General features: G+C 43.8%; 1 protein-coding gene across 11 annotated transcripts in view; it reads left to right on the forward strand.

Moving 5' to 3' along the window:
* LOC308080381 (muscleblind-like protein 2a) overlaps nucleotides 1-18980 on the forward strand; it is a 153054-nt gene that overhangs the window by 18978 nt on the left and 115096 nt on the right. For 9 of the 11 annotated variants that reach the window (XM_080422215.1, XM_080422208.1, XM_080422216.1 and 6 more), the window contains exon 1: nucleotides 2653-2930. The exons of 1 other annotated variant lie outside the window; for it this stretch is intronic. The gene's annotated coding sequence lies outside the window, so the exon portion shown is untranslated. Of the gene's footprint in view, nucleotides 1-2652; nucleotides 2931-18980 lie in introns of those variants that run through there. One more of the 11 variants, XM_080422212.1, reaches the window with a different exon arrangement.

Genomic DNA, 18980 nt, shown 5'->3' on the forward strand with positions numbered 1-18980 from the left:
GAGTGGCTTTATTTTTTATTTTCTGAGTGGCTGACTTGGTGGCTAATAGGTTTGTTATGTCTGTGGCAGGGAAACACCACGTTGTTTGTGAGGTACGTGTGTTATTATGTCACCTGTATGCGTGTCGAGCTGGAGAAAGACAGAGAAGCGACCGAGAGGCAGACAGACAGACAGACAGAGAAAGAAAGAGAACAAGACAGACAGAGGGATGGACAGAGAGAGTGGGACAGGATGACAGACAGAGATAAATAGCAAGAGAGACAGACAGACAGAGAAAAAGACACAGACAAACAGACAGACAGAGAAAAACAGACAGACAGAAAGACAGACAGCGTACAGCCGCTCTATTGAACGTGGACAGAGCGATGGTGAGCGGTGGAGCCGTGACTCATCATCGGTATAGTGTGTGACGTGTCTCGTGGTAGAGCAGGGTGGCCCCCCCACCAGGCTGTGCCAGCGTGGAGCCATCGTCCCCATAGCAGGGCTGTGACACACACAGGAGCAGAGTTGACTAGAATAACACACACACACATGCTCAATGAACCTACTGACACGCAGCGTTTTGCTTTGGTTCTTACTGGCTGTATTCTGAAGCATACGGTACATGTTAATCACTCCCAAGCTGGCAACACTATTTTGGGCATGTGATTATAGATGGATAGATGGCTAGATGGACGGACAGATTGAATAGATGGATAGATTCCTTCCCTCCTTCGGTACTTCCTTCCTTCCTTTATTGATTGGGGGGAATTCAGGCACCAGAGACGGCACAGAGAATAACATCACAATAAAGACACCCTCAACCAAATATGAATAAAGTATACAGACCTTGAGACAGTGGTGGAAAAAGGATTAACATTTGAAACATTTCAAAATGAAAAGCATTGCAGCGCGACGCACTGTGAGCTTGTAGCTCGCCTGTCTCTGCTATTTGTCATACGAAGGAAGTATATACTGTAGAGAGAGAGAGAGAGAGAGAGAGAGAGAGAGAGAGAGAGAGAGAGAGAGAGAGAGAGAGAGAGAGAGAGAGAGAGAGAGAGAGAGAGAGAGAGAGAGAGAGAGAGAGAGAGAGAGAGAGAGAGAGAGAGAGAGAGAGAGAGAGAGAGAGAGAGAGAGAGAGAGAGAGTGACTTTTCTGTGTGTGTGTAACTGTCACGGGACGGTGACGGCACGGAGTCCTTCGTGGGCCATATAGCGCATTTGTAATCTGATCCATAGGTTATTGACATAGTGGTGTAAAGTAACTAAGTACATTTACTTAAGTACAATTTTGAGGTACTTTCACTTTACTGGAGTGTTTCCAATTGTCTGTACTTTTAGTTCTACTACTCCACTTACTTTACCACTACATCTCAGAGGGAAATATTGTACTTTTACTTTAGTTTTTTACTTATTTTGATTATTATTACAAAACATCCTCAGTCACTGCACACACTTCAGCCTTATATACATTTCGGCCATTTGAAAATAGCCGATCTACAAGCTGAAAAGCTCCTCAAACAGAAGATTTGTGGAGAAATATTCCCAAATGTTCACTTTTTTTTCCCCCAATATTTTTTTTTTACAAGCTCACATAGAGCTATTTGCAAACAGCTGACGTATATAGTGGTCATAACTGATTTCGACGATAATTAACTAATCTAGCTGTGCTGGGGACCCCCTGGAACCCCACTTTGGAGAACCACCCAATCTATATACGGAAACACGGGTGGTCGACACGAAGGAAGACAAATATCCTCTCGGCACGTGGGCGTCCAAGCCGGGCCGTGAAATCGAGGAAACACTCCCCCCCCCCCCCCCCCCCCATGTCTCTCTCTCTCTGTCTCTGTCTCTCTCTATCTCTCTCTCTCTCTCTCTCTCTCTCTCTCTGTCTCTCTCTCTCTGTGTCTCTCTCTCTCTCTCTGTCTCTCTCTCTCTGTGTCTCTCTCTCTCTCTCTGTCTCTCTCTCTTCAATATCAGCATTCAGTGGCCGTCTCTGTAACCCCCCTCCACCCCCACCCACACCCCCCCCCCCACACACACCCATCACTCATCTCTTCGTCTGAGCCAATAAGGACAAAATCACAGAGAGAAGGCGCTCCAACTCCATTGGTCCGTAGCCGTACCCGTGCGTGCGTGCGTGCGTGCGTGCGTGCGTGCGTGCGTGCGTGCGTGCGTGCGTGCGTGCGTGCGTGCGTGCGTGCGTGCGTGCGTGCGTGCGTGCGTGCGTGCGTGCGTGCGTGCGTGCGTGGGGGAGGCGGTACCTTTCTCACAGAGAGACCGGTGGGATTAGGGGGGGGGGGGGGCTGTTTTTTTTTGGGTGGGGGGGCCTTAGGCACGGGTGGGAGTGCAGGGGAGGGGAGGGGGCTGCTGGAAGTGTGCGAGCCGGATAGTTTGAAGCCGACACTCCTCTCTCGCTCGCTTCCTGCCTTTTTGCCTCGCCTCTGCCTCGCTCACTGGCTCGCTCGCTCTCCGCACCGTGGCCGAGCGAGCGAGAGAGAGAGAGAGAGTGAGAGAGAGAGAGAGAGAGAGAAAGAGAGAGAGAGAGAGAGTAAATCCCTGTCTAGGCAGTGTAACAGGGGGCCTCCCCTCCCCTCCCTCTCCTCCTCTCCGGGCTGCAGCAAGCAAAGCAAAGCCCCCTCGGCACAGCCGGCAAAGCGTGGAATGACAACAGTTCACATGCTCATTAACTCTGCGAGCTCGGCCGCTGCAGGAAAGAAGGAAGACCGAAGCAGGGCTTTTTGCCGCTATACACGCTGCCGTTTCGTTCCGCTCCGGCCGTCCACTGTCGGTCGCGCTCTCTCCCCGGAGCCGAGCGCGCCCGCCCGCCCGCGCCGTTCTGCCGAAGCACCTGGGCTTTTTACCCTCTCCTCTCTCAGCGTACCGGGACACAAGAGACAGACAGAGACGAGACAGCGACAAAGCCTACGGTGGGAGCCCGTTTTTAACGAGGTGGGGATCAAACCCGGTCTTTTGCCGGGTTTGTCTTGTCTGGTTGTTTGTTTGTTTGTTTGTTTTTTCTCCCCTTGTTTCGTCCTTCTCTCTCTTTCACTTAGTTTTTTTTTTTTTTCGGGGGGGGGGAGAGTTTGCTGCAGTGTGCCTGCATACCAGCATGGATGGGTGTGTGTGTGGGGAGGGAGAGAGAGGAGAGAATATTTTATCTGGATGCGATCGAGAGAGGCGGGGGGGGGGGAGAGAGGGGGGGGGGGGGACTGGGGAAAAAGAGGGAGAGCGAGGGGAAAGCAAATAGAAAAGGGAGGGAGAGAGACAGAGAGACAGAGACAGACAGACAGAGAGTGTGTGTGTGTGTGTGGGTGAACAAGCACAGGGTAGCTCGCAGCCAGTCGGTCCTGTGCAGCTTTGCCTCTGCTCTCACTGCAGTTTCTTCCAGTGCTGTTTGTTAATGGACTGTCTCCCTCTCTCCTCTCCGCTCCGCTCCGATGGGAGAGACGAGCGCTATCGCTATAGCGGTCGCCCGGCCCGGGGCCGCCCGCCGCGTCTCCCTGAGGGGGCTTTGGTCTTTTTTAGCGCATGTCTCGTGTCTGGAGCGATTTTTAGCATAAGTCACAAGTACAAGAAGGGCCAATGTCCTTAATGCGAGGCCCTCTTTGTAAAGCCCAAGAGTAACTCCTTCCCTCTATTCAGTCTCATGCAAATCGTACGCCGGTTACTTTGGGTATTAGCAAGGATTTAAGCGGTTGGCAAGTTGTTGTGTTTTTTTTTTGTGACCGCATTGTAGAAGTTGGTGGAAGTGCTGAATCATTTGGCTCGCGCATGGTCAAAGTAGCCGGGAATGATTGAATTTGGCCTATTTCGTGCCTGTTTGTAGTTTACGCAGACTTTGTGTCGGGAGGAGAAAGTCTAAATCGTGCAATGGCGTTCTTGTTATCTCCTTATTTTTGTGTTTTTACTTAATAAGCAAACAAAAAAACGTAAACTTTAACTAAATCACTTTAATGGCACTTCTGCTTCTGAGTCGCAAATGTATCCGTTTGTAACTCAAGAGTGTACAAACGGAACAACATGTTTTACTAAGAAGTAAGAACCATTATTGTCTCCGCCAGGCCGAAAGGCATGGCGAGAGAGTATGTTTTACCCCCTGTCCGTCCGTCCGTCTGTCCGTGTGTCCTGTCCGTCTGTGAGCAGCTAATCTCTGGCACCGTTGGCCCGGTCGCTGCGAAACTGTGCACACACACTCCCTGGATGCCAATTCAGAAACTCTGCCCCATATTTTTCACATGGGCCTGTTATAGCGCCACCAGGAGGCCGATTTGTGCAAAATCCATTTTTGATAATACTCCTACAGATATTATCATGCAAATCGGTACACAATATCTCTATAGTCATTTGATCAACAAGGATCTGTCCGATTTCCCATATTCCATCCTCATTGGCTAAGGTTGGCTTCCAAAGTTTGCAGGATTGGTCTGTTTTGAACAAAATGCCTCAAATTATGCAAGCAGCTTGTGATTTCCGTGAAATTTCACATGCACACGCGCACTAGGCCGAGGAAGAAATGCCACCCTTTTCACATTGGCCTGTTATAGCGCCACCAGCAGGTCTAATTTAGCAAAAAATAATTGGGAACAAAATGCCTCAAATCATGAATGCAGTGTCCGATTGCCGTGAAAGGCCTAAGAAGAAATGGCACCCTTAACGTAGCTGACCTGGCGGAGACCATGTGCTCCGAGGAGCACTTTTTCTAGTTTTATACTAGCCGCGCTATGAGCTTGTAGATCTGCTATTTTTTTTTTATCTTGAACATTTTTTTCAAATCTTTGCTTGGAACAACATATTTTGAGATCCGCAGCAAAATACATATCATTTTGGGGCTCCTTGACATGAAAAAAGTTTGAAAACCACTGATTATAGCAACATAAGTGTTTCAGAAAACTGTTAGGATTTAAAAACCATTTGTAGAATCCCCAGAATCAAGGATTTGAGTTACAAATGTTTGCTTTCAAAAAATATATATATTCAAAGATTTGCACATATTTTCAAGATTTTTCAAAAATAGCAGATCTACAAGCTCGTAGCGCGGCACCGAGTACCGCGCTACAAGCTTATAGATCTGCTATTTTTGTAGATCTGCTATTTTTTAATAGCCCAAAGAAATCTGAAAATGATACAGATTCTTTACCGGTCTAAATGGGATATTCTGGTGATCATGGAGTTTAACCGGGTGGGTGGCAGAAGCCCTCTCACGTTTAGAGACTTTGTACCCTCGCCGAGGACCAGTGGTGTAAAGTAACATTTACTCAAGTACTGTACTTAAGTACAGTTTGGAGGTATTTTTACTGTATTGGAGCATTTCCAGTACTTTTACTTCTACTTCTACCACTACATCTCAAGAGGCAAATATTGTACTTTTACTCCACTACAATTATTTGAAAACTTTAGTTACTAGTTACTTTGTAGATATAAATTATTACATTATGAAACATACATTAACCACTTCAACCTTATTCTATACATAGGCTATAAAATAGCCGATCTACAAGCTTGGTTGTAGATCTGCTATTTTCAAACATTTTAGTACTTTTACTTGTGGTACTTTAAGTACATTTTGATGCCAATACTTTTGTACTTTTACGGAAGTACATTTTGAATTCCGGACTATTACTTGTAACGGAGTACTTTTACATCGCAGTATTGATACTTTTACTTAAGTAAAACATTTGAGTACTTCTTCCCACCACTGGTGTTCAGAGACTTTGTACCCTCGCCCGAGGACAACCTCGATTTGGGGGGGGGGGGGGCGAGTGGCACGACGACGTAACGGCTGTCGCACTCGCCCTCGAGCTGCTGAAGTAGTTGAGGAACTCGTCAGAGAGAGAGAGAGAGAGAGAGAGAGAGAGAGAGGTGGGCGGACAAGCCTCATTCTTTGTAATGAAAGGGGGGCCTATATTCTGGCCATATAGGCAGGGCGGGTGGCCCGGCCCGCGAGCCTACAGCGAGAGAGAGAGCCACGAGGCATGGCATGGCATGGGCCATTTGGGTCACGGCGCGGTTTAGCTAAGGCTATTATGATATGGGACACTCCGTTTCTGCTGACTGGGCGAAATGCCTCTCTCTCTCGCCCCTGCCCTCCTCCACATGGTAGCTTAGCCCTGCTATAAGCGACTCTCTCTCTCTCTCTCTCTCTCTCTCTCTCTCTCTCTCTCTCTCTCTCTCTCTCTCTCTCTCTCTCTCTCTCTCTCGCCCCATCGGCATCGCTCAACTCACACGTCCTTGTTGCTAATGGCATTGATATTGAACCTGAAGGAGACGCGCGCCCGGCTTATGCCGAAGACAATTCCATTCCATAAGCATCCTAGTGTTCAAGGTGTTCTTTAGTGTTGTGTGTGTTGTGTACAGGTTACACAGTGGTGGAAAAAGGAACTCACATGTTTTACTTAAGTATAAGTATCAATACTGCGATGGAGAAATACTCTATATATTACATGTCTATAATGCACTAGTATAAACATACTTTAGTTTAGGAATATTTTAGACAATGTTAACCTATAATGACGTGCCGAAAATATGGGTCCATGTGGTTTAAACTTAGGATTTAGGGCTGTGGTCGTTAATAGAGTTTATAAAGGGTCGTAAATCCTGCTCTATGTTAATTAAAACTATTTGTAGTTAAACAGCTGAAAACCCAGTTTAAAAAGGATGAGACGAAATCAAAGGCAGACACAGGCTGGTTCTCAAATTAAAAGGTTGACATTGTATTAAGAGAAAGAATCCATCCACGAGGCACCGTACAGCAAAAGTATCTCTCTGCTATTACAAAGACAGGCAATAGTATTTATACACAAGTTGGAGTCCGGACATCAGTTATGAGGTGGATCCTAACGATTGGTTAAGACCCTCAGACGTCAGATCATATCTGATGAGCTGTCAGGCATCAGGGTGTCATCATAATAAGTTGTTGTTCATCTTATAGTATCCTTGTGTACATCTTATGGTTTCATAAACAAGTTATCCCTTCGATATCATAGGACATGTGGCAGGTTTATCTGTGACAGGGTGACAGCTGACAGAGTACATTAGTGACGATGTCAGGTCATACAGAGATATAGGTCATGTACAGAGATACCGGTCATTAGGACATTAGATCACAAAGCGTTGACCAAGACATGTATTTACTGATTGGAAACATATGGAGCCGGCACCAGATAGCAAATATGGAGGTGTTGTTGCTTTGTCATAGATGGTCAAGTTAACTCCAATGAGCTGTTATTGTATTCCTCCAGAGATAATCAGTGACCTTGGAGGGCCTGCGCTCTGTACAGCTCAAAACACATGCAGTCTCTAGAGGAAAGGAGAGACCTGATACTAGGATTAGTTTTGTCCAACCTCGAACTTAATAAAATCATAAGATTGGTAGGCAAACTTGAGTTATGCCAAGATGGCACACTAAAATAGGATATGAGGGCATATATATCAATATTGTCGACAAAAGACATAGTTTTAACTCTAACAGTCGTTTACCCCCCATCGGAAAAGATTTTGTATTGTTACACATTCTCAAAATCATTCCAAACTTTGCAAACTTTTCAAGATTTTAAAAATAGTTTTGAAATAATTTTGGAAATGGGATTAAAGTGTTTACATTGATGCTATGTAACTAATTTAACTGGGGACTTCCTGGAAACCCCTTCAAGGACCCCTGGGGTGGGCACTGAGAACCAGTGCTTTAGGGCAGTGGTTCTCAAACTGGGGACCGGGGACCCCCAGGGGTCCTTGAGGGAGTTACGGGACTGTAACTCAGAGAGTGTACAAATGGGGGTCCATTTGGTTCCATTTGTTACACTCTCAGAGTTAGATTTTTATAGTATAGGTTTCGGTCCCAGAGATAGAAATTGGTATCAAATGGGGGTCCGTGGCCTTATGCATATCAAACTGGGGGTCCTCGAAATAAAATAAAAACTAGTTTAATAAGCAGTTCTTTGTGGGAATTATGATATAACCTTGCTCTGAACCTCCTCTGGAAAGAAAGCGTAGGTTGTAGGGAAATGTTTGTTAAGTGAAACACGGTGTGGTAGTGTAGGTCACTGTTCTTTAGTGAAGGAGAAACATTTCAATAAACACACCGCTTGACAGGCAGGTAAACTGCAAGTTTTTTCCATTACCGTGTCGTCCCCCCGTACAATGCGCTTCTCTCTGCCACAGCGTTCTCGCAATACACACACACACACACATACGCACACGCACGTATTACTATACCGTTGAGGACATCAATATTTTGGGACGGAGTTTGTAGATTACTCTAATGCAGTGGCGAAAAAATTACTCAATTTGTTTTACTTAAGTAAAAGTATCATTACTACGATGTAGAAATACTCTGTTACAAGAAAAAGTCCGGAATTCAAAATTGACTTCAGTAAAAGTACAAAAGTATTGGTATCAGAATGCACTTAAAGTACCAAAAGTAAAAGTACTAAAATGTTTGAAAAATAGCAGATCTCCAACCTCACAACGCGTTATGAGCTTGTAGATCGGTATTTTCAAATAGCCTAGGTATAAAATAGGGCTAAAGTGGTTAATGTGTGTTTTATAATGTAATACTTTATATGCAAAGTAACTAAAGTTTATAAAACTATAAAAATAAAAGTACAATATTTGCCTCTGAGATGTAGTGGAGTAGAAGTAAAAGTATAGACAATTGGAAACACTCCAGTAAAGTAAAAGTAACTCAAAATTGTACTCAAGTGCAGTACTTGAGTAAATGTACTTACTGTAGTTACTTTACACCACTGGATTACTCTAATGGCACTTCGTCGAAGGAGAGTCACAAATTGTTTTTCAGAGATTGAACAAATGGAACCGAGTTTAACACAAGTATAAAATAGGGAAAATGCGAACCCCTCCAACCCCTGAACCTCTAAATGCCTAATCCCAGCCCTAATATTTTCCTAATCTTAAACCTAACTCTAAAATCCATTCTCTCGTATTTGTCTCAATCTACTACACTTGTGGGGACATTTATGGTGATGGAAGTACACACACACACACACACACACACACACACACACACACACACACACACACACACACACACACACACACACACACACACACACACACACACACACACACACACACACACACACACCACTTGTGTTCCCCGACGGCTATGCAAATGACCCCGGAGAAGTAGGATAGGCCGGTACGAAATGGAAATACATGGAAATTCATTCAAACAGGTAGCCTATTCATTTGCCAGTCCCGCTTAACGGCCGCTCATGCCTCTAGTAATGCGTTTGGCCGGGCAGCACCTGGGGCTGTGACTTTTTAATTAACCACTTAAACCCCGGCATCCATATCGAGGGGATAAGCTTTCGCAGGAAAATAGCGGGTCGACATTTCACTTCTTTTTTGAATAACCCAAAGTATAAAATAATGGTTAGAGTGGTTCAAATCTAAAACGACAGATGCTTTTCCCGGTCTTAACACCTTTACCGCCGGGCCCGTAGTTCTACGGGCCGTTAAATCCAACGGTTAAGCGCCGAGCCCGTAGTCCTACGGGCTGCGGTCTTTTCGCGCATGCGCGGTCCGGGTGCACTTTCGGAATTTTTTTGATCCACTTCCGTTTCCGGTTTGATGACAGGAAATAGAATTATTTGGGATCCGGTTTCGACGATCACGCCCGCTCCCATTCTACAGACGAAACTGAAACTCAATTCTCTTCCTGTAGTTTTTTCTCCTCGCATTTCACTGTTTAACGTAATCCGCTCTAACTACAGTCATGGAAGTCCGTTTGACATGCGGTCTTCACTGGGAGATACAGGGAGATCTCGCGGATGTAAACAGACCGTTCAATCTTAAGGATTTTAACAAGATCTATGGCGACATGAAAAAAACAAAAAAACAACAAAAACACCTTGGCACTGGTGAGTACATTATGAGATTAACCTCTGGCGGTGGATGTGTTAATGGGTTAAATATTAAAAAAATTGTCAAAACCGTTAAAAAATAGGCGATCTACAAGCTCACACCATGTCGCATTTCGCAGCGTTTTGAGCTTGTAGGTCATCCATTTTCGAATAGCCCAAGCATAGCATAGAGTATGTTAACAATCGGGGTGATTGTGTTTGGTCCCCACGCTCTTGTATTGAGACATTTAAACCCTGTGTCTAGATCGGACACGACCTTTGACACCATCCTGTTTCTGGCTTGACACGACTTTTGACCCAGAAGGTCAAAATTCAAATTCTCCCCTGAGCGAGCAGGCGCAGGCAGTGGTACAACAATTCAGCACATGGAGACCCAGGTTTAAATCTGGGGTGGAACTATACCTCTAAATTGTATTGTGCTTAACCCATTTAGACCGGGAAATAACCTGTGTCATTTTTAGATTTCTTTGGGCTATTCAAAAATAGCAGATATACAAGCTCATAGCGCGTCACTTTGTGCCACACTATGAACTTGTAAATCTGCTATTTTAAAAACAATCTTGAACATTTGTGCAAATCTTTGAATAAATATATTCTTACATAAGCAAATTTTTTTTACTCAAATCTTTGCTTCTGGGGATTCTACAAATGTCTTCTAAATCCTAACAGTTTTTTGAAAAAACTTGCTATAATATCAGTGGTTCTCAAACTTTTTTCATGTCAAGGACCACCCAAAATGATATGTATTTGGCCGTGGAACCCCATCTCCAAATATGTTGTTCGCTTAAAAAAAGAAATATATATATATATATATATATATATATATATATATATATATATATATATATATATATATATATATATATATATATATATATATATATATATATTCAAAGATTTGCAAAAAAATCACGATAAAAAAAATAATCGCAGATTTACAAGCTCATAGCGCGGCACTCGGTGCCGCACTATGAGCTTGTAGATTGAATAGCCAAAGAAATCGAAAAATGACAGATGCGTTCTCCGGATTGAATGCGTTATAAGTCCAGCATCTGAGTACTCCCAGTCCCCCCCCTTGCACCAATGCACCTGGGTTTTCGCCTGGGTAAACATTGTGTGGACCAGGGCTTTTATACCACCAATGGAAAAGTGCGGTAGCTTATCTGCACCGCTGAACAAATACAAGCACCCCGGGGCCGAGATAAAATGCGCCTACTTTATGCTCCGACGCACGTCGGTGTGTGTCTCGTGGGGCCGAATATAGCAGACCTACAAGCTCATGAGGCTTGTAGGTCTGCTATTTTTCCGACATGGAGATAAATGCTAGCTGCTGCTGTGGCCGGGGCCAGGCCAGACTTAGCCCCAGATAACCAGGCTAATGGGATACATACGTGGCATTCAGAGGTCAAAGTCAATGACTTTCACTTCAGACGACCCCCCCCCCCTCTCTCTCCCTCATCCAGCCCTGCTGACTCTCTCACTCAGTGGGAAAAGAAGTACTCTAAATAAATGTTTAAAGTGGCAATGCCACAATGTAAAAAATACTCTTGTTTACAAGTAAAAAGCCTGTTTTTACTTAAGTAAAAGTAGCAATACGACAATATAAAAATGCTCTTGTTACAAGTAAAAGGCCTTTATTAAAATTTTACTTGAGTGAAAGTATAGAAGTATTGGTGTCAAAATATATACTTAAAGGACTTTTCATTCATTCACGAAATCTCTTGAAAATAGCTGATCTGCAAGCTCACAACGTGTATAGCAAAATAGCGTAGCCGATGTATAAAACACGTCTTATTTGATGTATGTTTTGTCATAATAATCTAAATCTGAAAAGTAACTAGTAACTTAAGTCTTCAAATAATTGTAGTGGAGTAAAAAAATAAGTACAATATTTGCCACTGAGATGTAGCGGAGGAGAAGTATAAATTATCCCCAAAAAAATGTAATACTCAAGAAAAGAACTACCTCACAGTTGTACTCGGGTACGGTATTGAGTAAATGTACTTTGTATGTTACTTTGCCACCACTGCTCCCATTCAATTAAGCGGACGACCCGAGATAATGCCCCGCACGTCCAGCCAGCTGGTCTAGGTGAAGCGCGTTAATCCATGAAGTCTAGTGGCATGCCTGCTCCCTTTTATCTCTTATCAGCTGCACTCTGGCTGCTCCTATAGTCTGTCTCTGGGAGAACGGTTACACATAAGAAGAAATAATAGAAATAATATAGGATAAGCATTTTTCAATAGATGTATATCGGGGAGATATGCTTTGCGTTCCTAAGTTAGCCACTTACTGTAGGCCCTATATACTCCATTGTACGGAAAAAATAGCCGATCTATAAGATTTGCCCAAAATAGGTTAACTCATACACTGCCAGACTTATTTTTGGCTGTGTTTGCCCACTGCCTGCAATTTTCGTTGTTATTACCTTTTCAACCCGTGACCGCCCCTTGCCTTGTAACAGCATGTGAATATACCATACCATACCATTGGTACCATATACCAAAAAAACACGTCCATTACGTCCTTGGCAGTGAATGAGTTTATGCGTTTAAAGCTTCAATTGGTAAGTTTTATGTCCTCTCCTGAAGGAGAGAGAGAAATGCAAGTGTAACACACCTGGGATTCGAACCTTGGTTCTGCTGCTCTAAAGCCGGTTTGAAACCAAACATCTACTGCTCAGTCGAGAGGGATTTCCCGCTTGGACAGAGGGGGAGAGGATGAACTTATGGGCTTCAGGCAGTACTACTTGTCAACCAGTAGGTGTCCTAGCCGACACGGCGTGTTCCCGCCCAAAGATAAAATTGTGTGTTCGTGCGGCGCAAAGTCAATTAACCCATTAAGACCTGAGGCTGACTCTACAAATGTCTTCTAAATCCTAACAGTTTTCTGAACAAACGTTTGATGCTATATCAGTGGTTTTCAAACTTTTTCATGTCAAGGACCCCCAAAATTTTACCTATTTGGCCGCTGACCCTCATCTCAAATATTTTGTTCCAGGGACCCCCAGAAGCAATGATTTGAGTTAAAAATGTTAGCTTAAAAAAATATATATATTCCTAGATTTGCACAAACTTTCATGATTTTTCCAAAAATAGCAGATCTACAAGCTCATAGCGTGGCACGAAGTGACGCGCTATGAGCTTGTATATCTGCTATTTTTGAATAGCCAAAGTATAACATATGGCTAAAATCTAAAATGACCCAGATGCTTTCCTGGTTTTAATGCAAAGACTAGGCTTGGCGCGAGGTTGCATCGAGCGGCGCGAACGGGGCGGCGCGAACGAAGCGACCCCCCTGTATCTTCGCTCCAGATTGAAATTCCCAACTGAGACGAGCTCCAACCACTGCACATGTACTAGTTATATTGTATTAACAGCCTACCATACACATTGGTTAAAATAACCTTTAATTCATTCAAATAACTCCCGGATCTCCGCTTTAAGGATTAACTTAATTTGACCGTGAGCGTTGACAACCTTTCAGTAAATAAAAGGGTATAAATCAAAGTGTTTGGGCCAAGGTACTCGATAAGTTCTCGGTGTCTACATAATGGCGTTTCTTGGACAGGCTTACCCTGTATACTACGCTGCTCCTTCACAAACCTCTCTCCAGCATCTAGATGACCCTGTTTCGTGTGTGTTTTTTTATCATGGTGGAATCAGGTGTTTTTATCTCTGTGGAATGCTAAGCCCCCCCCAGGCTAGCTTCCCAGCCCCTTCACATCCCCACATGGAAGGGGATGTGTGGGGGGCAGGGAGCTTTTATAATCTCTTGCAGGTCACAAGATGGGGGGGGGGGGGGCTTTCTACCTGTGTGTACCATCTGTCCCTCCCCCCCCCCTGTATATACATCAGGAGACGTAAGGACTGCTGAGCTCGGCGAACCCAAGGCCAAGTCCTTCGGCAGGCTCTCTCCCTAATGTGCGATAGTGATCTGCAGTGGTGGGGAAAAAAAGTACACAAGTAAAAGTACTTGAGTAAAAGTATCGATGCTGCAATGTAGAAATACTCTCACGGCGCAACAACACAAGGTTTCCGGCTATGTATTCCAGATGCAAAAGAGATGTAATTTCAAAATACTTTTTTTTCTTTTACTTAAAGTTGTACAATGCAGGTTCACAAATAACGATTTTTAGCAACCTCTGCTGGTCACTACCGTCACTGCATACAATTTTCCGTAGTCCTCGATTACCCAGAATTCCATTTGTTTTCACCGGAAGCCGGAAGCGTTTCAAAAAGCGTTCTTTTAATTGTTTTGTACTATCTGCGGATCGTTTCTCTTAGCCAGTGGAGCTTTAGTTACCATGAGCTGTGTTTTCTTTTTCTGTTGTTTTTCGATCTTCCAATCCTACATTCTCTTAAAATCAACGTGAGGTTCCTTTTTGTTATTAGCGCGGTAGTTCCTGGCCAAACAGGAAACCGGTGCGGTAGTTCCTGGCCAAACAGGAAACCGGTGCATTTTCCGGCCGGATGACTTCATTTTCGCGGGAGAGTCTCCCCCGACACCGTTCAATAGAAAATATATAAATAAAAGGCTTTCGGGGGTGAAATTCATGGAGTGGGTGTTGTGAAACATTTGCCACTCACAAAAGATATACAATTTAACTTTAGTTTTTGTTTTAAAGTTACCTAGTATTACTTTAAGTAAAAGTGGTTAATACGGTTAATGTATGTTTTATAATGTAATAATTTATATCTGCAACGTAACTAGTAACTAAAGTTTTCAAATAATTGTAGTGATTCTGTGACTCTGATGTCATGACAGCAGAGTCACTGCCCATCTTTCGCCGTAGGCTGAAAACCCACCGTTTCAGGAAACACTACCCTGACCCTTCCTCTTTGCCTGGCCTACTTGTTGTCAATTAGTTGTACGAGCTCTTGTTTTATTGGATCTTGTTTATTCGATAAACTTATTTGTTTTAGCTCTTGCTCATTTGATTTTCCTATTTTGTCTCATCTGGTTAAGAAAGTAGGTAGCTGATATATTGCACTTTTATGAGGTTTTTGTGAGGTTTTCATATGGTGGTGAAATTTGAAATTAGGTTAATTTAGTCTGTTTGCCTTATATATATATATATATAACCAATTAGCCATATATACTTCAGCGCATGACAAATATCGCAAACAGCCGATGTACAAGCTCTCAAGCGTGTCGCGAGTCGTGCCGCGACATGTGGTGAGCTTGCAGATCGGCTATTTTCGCCGCAGTATACAATAGGCCTTAAAGGTTTCATGACATTCAGATTTACAAAACATTAAAAGTCTTTATCATGGTCCTTCAAACGTGTATTAAAAGGTTTTAACTGGAACATCCACTCCAGTGAGCCATGGCAGTTTTTTCTCTCTGTGAGGGCTTTTTCAGCTGCAATGAAAAAAAAACAACCCTATTTGCCTGCAGGATTTTGCCTGTCAATCACCGCCTCTGCTCCGCCCCTCCAAAGGAGAAGGATAGGGGAGGGGAGGGGGCGGGATTAATGGACTGTGACGTCAAAGTCCAGGGGCCAATCCCAGCACTCTTTTTATAGCCTAATTATTCAGAGAACTCCAGACCACAGAAAATCCACTGAATGTTAACAGTTCAGTATTTTTGGGGTGTAATTGAGGTCATAAAAAAAAAGCTTTTTTTTTACCAAGGCAAAAATCCGCTCTCGTCCCGAACGATGCTAACCACAGCTCGTCCGATCGTGTCCAAATAACACACTCCCCCCCCCCCCCCCCCAACACGCTGTAATAAAGTAGGCTAGCCAGACCGCGCGGGCCCGCTCGATGCGTCTAAAAATAAGAAGGGATTAACCCATTAAGGCCGGGAACGCATCTGTGTCATTTTAAGATTTCTCTGGCTATTCAAAAATAGTAGATATACAAGATCATAGCGCGGCACTTGTAGATCTGCTATTTTTGAGAAATTGTGAAAATGTGTGCACATCTTTGTATACATATTTCTTCAGCTATTTTAAAATGGGGGATCCGAAAAAAAGTTTTCTAAATCCTAACAGTATGTTGCTATATCAGCGGTGCTCCAACTTTTTCATGTCAAGGACCCCCAAAATGATATGTATTCGGCCGTGGACCCCCATCTCAAAATATGTTGTTCCAGGGACCCCCCAGAAGCATAGATCGGAGTAAATTTTTTTCGCTTTAAAACATGTATACATATGTATATTCAAAAGAAAAAACATGTATATTCAAAGATTTGCACAAATTGTCCACGTTTTTTTTTCAAAAATAGCAGATCTACAAGCTCATAGCGTGGCACTCGGTGCCGCGCTATGAAGCTTGTAGATCTGCAATTTTTTAATACCCCAAAGAAATCTTAAAAATGACACGGATGCGTTTCCCGGCCTTAATGGGTTAATTGTGAAAGGTCAGATCCGACATGATTCCTACCTGACTGACTGTTCCGCCTAGCGATTGACTCTTTCCCCCTTGGGGAGACGGTGTGAAATTAAATCCCGCCTTGGAGAGAGTGGGGGGGGCGGCTGAGTGTGGGGAGGACCGGGGCGAAGAGGAGGAGGAGGAGGAGGAGGCGAGCGAACCTCGCTCTCATCTCATTTCACGTGATCAGCAGTAAAGTGGAACAATATGATTAGCCAGACAATAGCTCCGGCTCACAGGCTTACATCCGTGTAGGAACCTGCTGCCCGCTCTGAGGGGGAAAGCCTCTTTCCGACACAAGTGGCTGAAGCGGCTTGGTGCGCTACGCTATACGCGGACACTGTTGCCGTCGGATTTGACTTATCTTGATATTTTCATTTTTAAAGCTACAATCTGTAAGTTTGCCCTAACTGGGCCCTACTGGGCCGGCCCGGGGCTCGGCCCCGGCCCGAACAATTACCATACTTTTAGGCCCGAAAACCCGAAAAGCTTTGAACTGAGCAGATTGGACCTTCCGTTCCAGAGATAATGGCCAAAACCTCTTGAAAACGGCCACTTTCGCTGATCGCTGATTTTCGATTGAGTTTTGGCCCATTGTCGCCCGTTTTTCTTTAATAACGTGGCCTAGGAAGGTCGGACAACACATCCGCTGCCATTTCCATCGGCCTTACCGTTAAGCCGCTAGGGGAGTTGAGATTTCCTTCTTGGGGGTTATAGATTTTTTTCCAGGACTGTAATGTTATCTCCAATTTCATCAATTTTCCACTGGTGCGTGGCGTGGCTGTTTCAAAGTTTGGTAATGTAGGTTGCAGCATTGTTTTATTGTTTCTCAGTACAGTATTTGCCAAGTAATTGTCACAATATTTGATACATACTGTAGGAGTATAGTCTTCCATGAAAAAAAGTATAGGTGCTGTGCAAAACTCCTTATATTCTAGTAAAGGTGCAATACTCCAGTTAAAGCATACTGTAGGTGCAATACTCCTCTTTTTTATACTGGCACAGGTGCAGTGGTGAAAAGGAATGTACTCAATACTTGTACTTAAGTACAATTTTGAGGTATTTTTTACTTTACTTGAGTATTTCCAATTTTCAATACTTTTACTTTTACTCCACTACATCTCAGAGGCAAATATTGTACCTTTTACTCCACTACAATTATTTGAAAACTTTAGTTCCTAGTTATTTTGCATATTTTGATTATTATTACAAAACATGCATTAACCACTTCAGCCCTATATACATTTCGGCCAAATTGCAGATCTACAAGCTCACAATGCGTCGCATCGCAAGCTTGTAGATCTGCTATTAAAAAAAAAAAAAGATACATTTGAAAACTTGAAATGGGGCATTCTGCATAATGAGTACTTTTACTTTTGGTACTTTAAGTACGTTTTGAATTCCGGACTTTTACTACGTAACAGAGTATTTCTATATTGCAGTGCTGATACTTTTACTTGAGTTTTTACTCAAGTAAAGTATTTGAGTACTTATTCCACCACTGCAAACTGACTACTGCATCAGGAGCCCTTTTTCCTTTTTTCGCAACATCTGGAAGCATTTTTTGCCGCTAACTGGGGGGCGGGAAAAAAGGCAAAGCGGGGTCGAGAGGAGACGCGCAGGGTTAGTAGGAGGAGTAGGGGGGGGGGGGGGGCGGCGGAAGATCATAAAAAACCACAGCTGTGGGTTAGAAGCCCCCCCCCCAACCCCCTTCGGTGTTTCTTTGGATGATAATCTGTGGGACATAAACGAGGCGAAGATTCACGACTTCCAAGAAGAAGTGCCCTAAGAAACGATATTAGAAAAAAAGCAAAAGAGGGAGAATCGCTTTGAGGGATGTTTTTCGCTTTCGAACATGTTTGGGGTCATTTTAACTGTCTACTGCATTGGTTATCAAAGTGGGGTCCTTGGGGGGGGGGGGGGACGCCTCTTGGGCACAATGGGTTTGTATAGGAAGGGGGCGATAAAATGAATATCTACATTGAATGAAGCAACTTCAAAACGGTCTGGAGTGTACACAAAAGCCAGAGTAGAGTCTACTCTAACTTTTTCATGCCAAGGCAAAAGCCCAAAATCATATGTATTTGACCATCTCAAAATATTTTGTTCCAGGGACCCCCAGAATTAAAGATTTGAGCTACAATTGTTCGCTTTAAATATATGTATATATGTATATATACGGTATATTCAAAGATTTGCACAAATTTTCATTTTTTCCCCCAAAAATAACAGATCTGCAAGCTCGAAGCGCAGCACTCGGTGGTCGGTGCCACACCACAAGCTTGTAGATCTGAGAAATCTAAAAATGACACTGATTTTATTCCCGGTCTAAATGGGTTGTTAATATATATGACATGCCCAAAATAGGGACAGCCAGGGTTTGAAAGCAGGTTGAGCGAGCTCTAAATGGCATATGACGTGCTCCGCTCGGCAGTTAATAAAGAGACGAGCGCGGACTTGCCTCGTCAGAACTGGCTGCACCAGACCGTTAAAAAAGGCAAAGAAACCTTTGCATGACTTCAGTCCTCCGGTTAAGGAAGGAGCCGTAAGTCAGCCCCGTCACTCCGATGTGCATCCACTCTGCTCCCCGACAAGACTTAGGGAGGAAGGGGGGCTTTTGCCTGGAGGCCACGACGAGACTTAAATGTCTTCACTAGCCTCGGAGGATCCACCTGGCTTCTCCAAATTGAAGGCCAGGGGTTTTTGAATTAACCCATTTAGACCGGGAACGCATCTGTGTC

The sequence above is a fragment of the Gymnoscopelus braueri genome, assembly GCF_963280865.1.
Source record: "Gymnoscopelus braueri genome assembly, chromosome: 24".
Lineage (NCBI taxonomy): Eukaryota > Metazoa > Chordata > Actinopteri > Myctophiformes > Myctophidae > Gymnoscopelus > Gymnoscopelus braueri.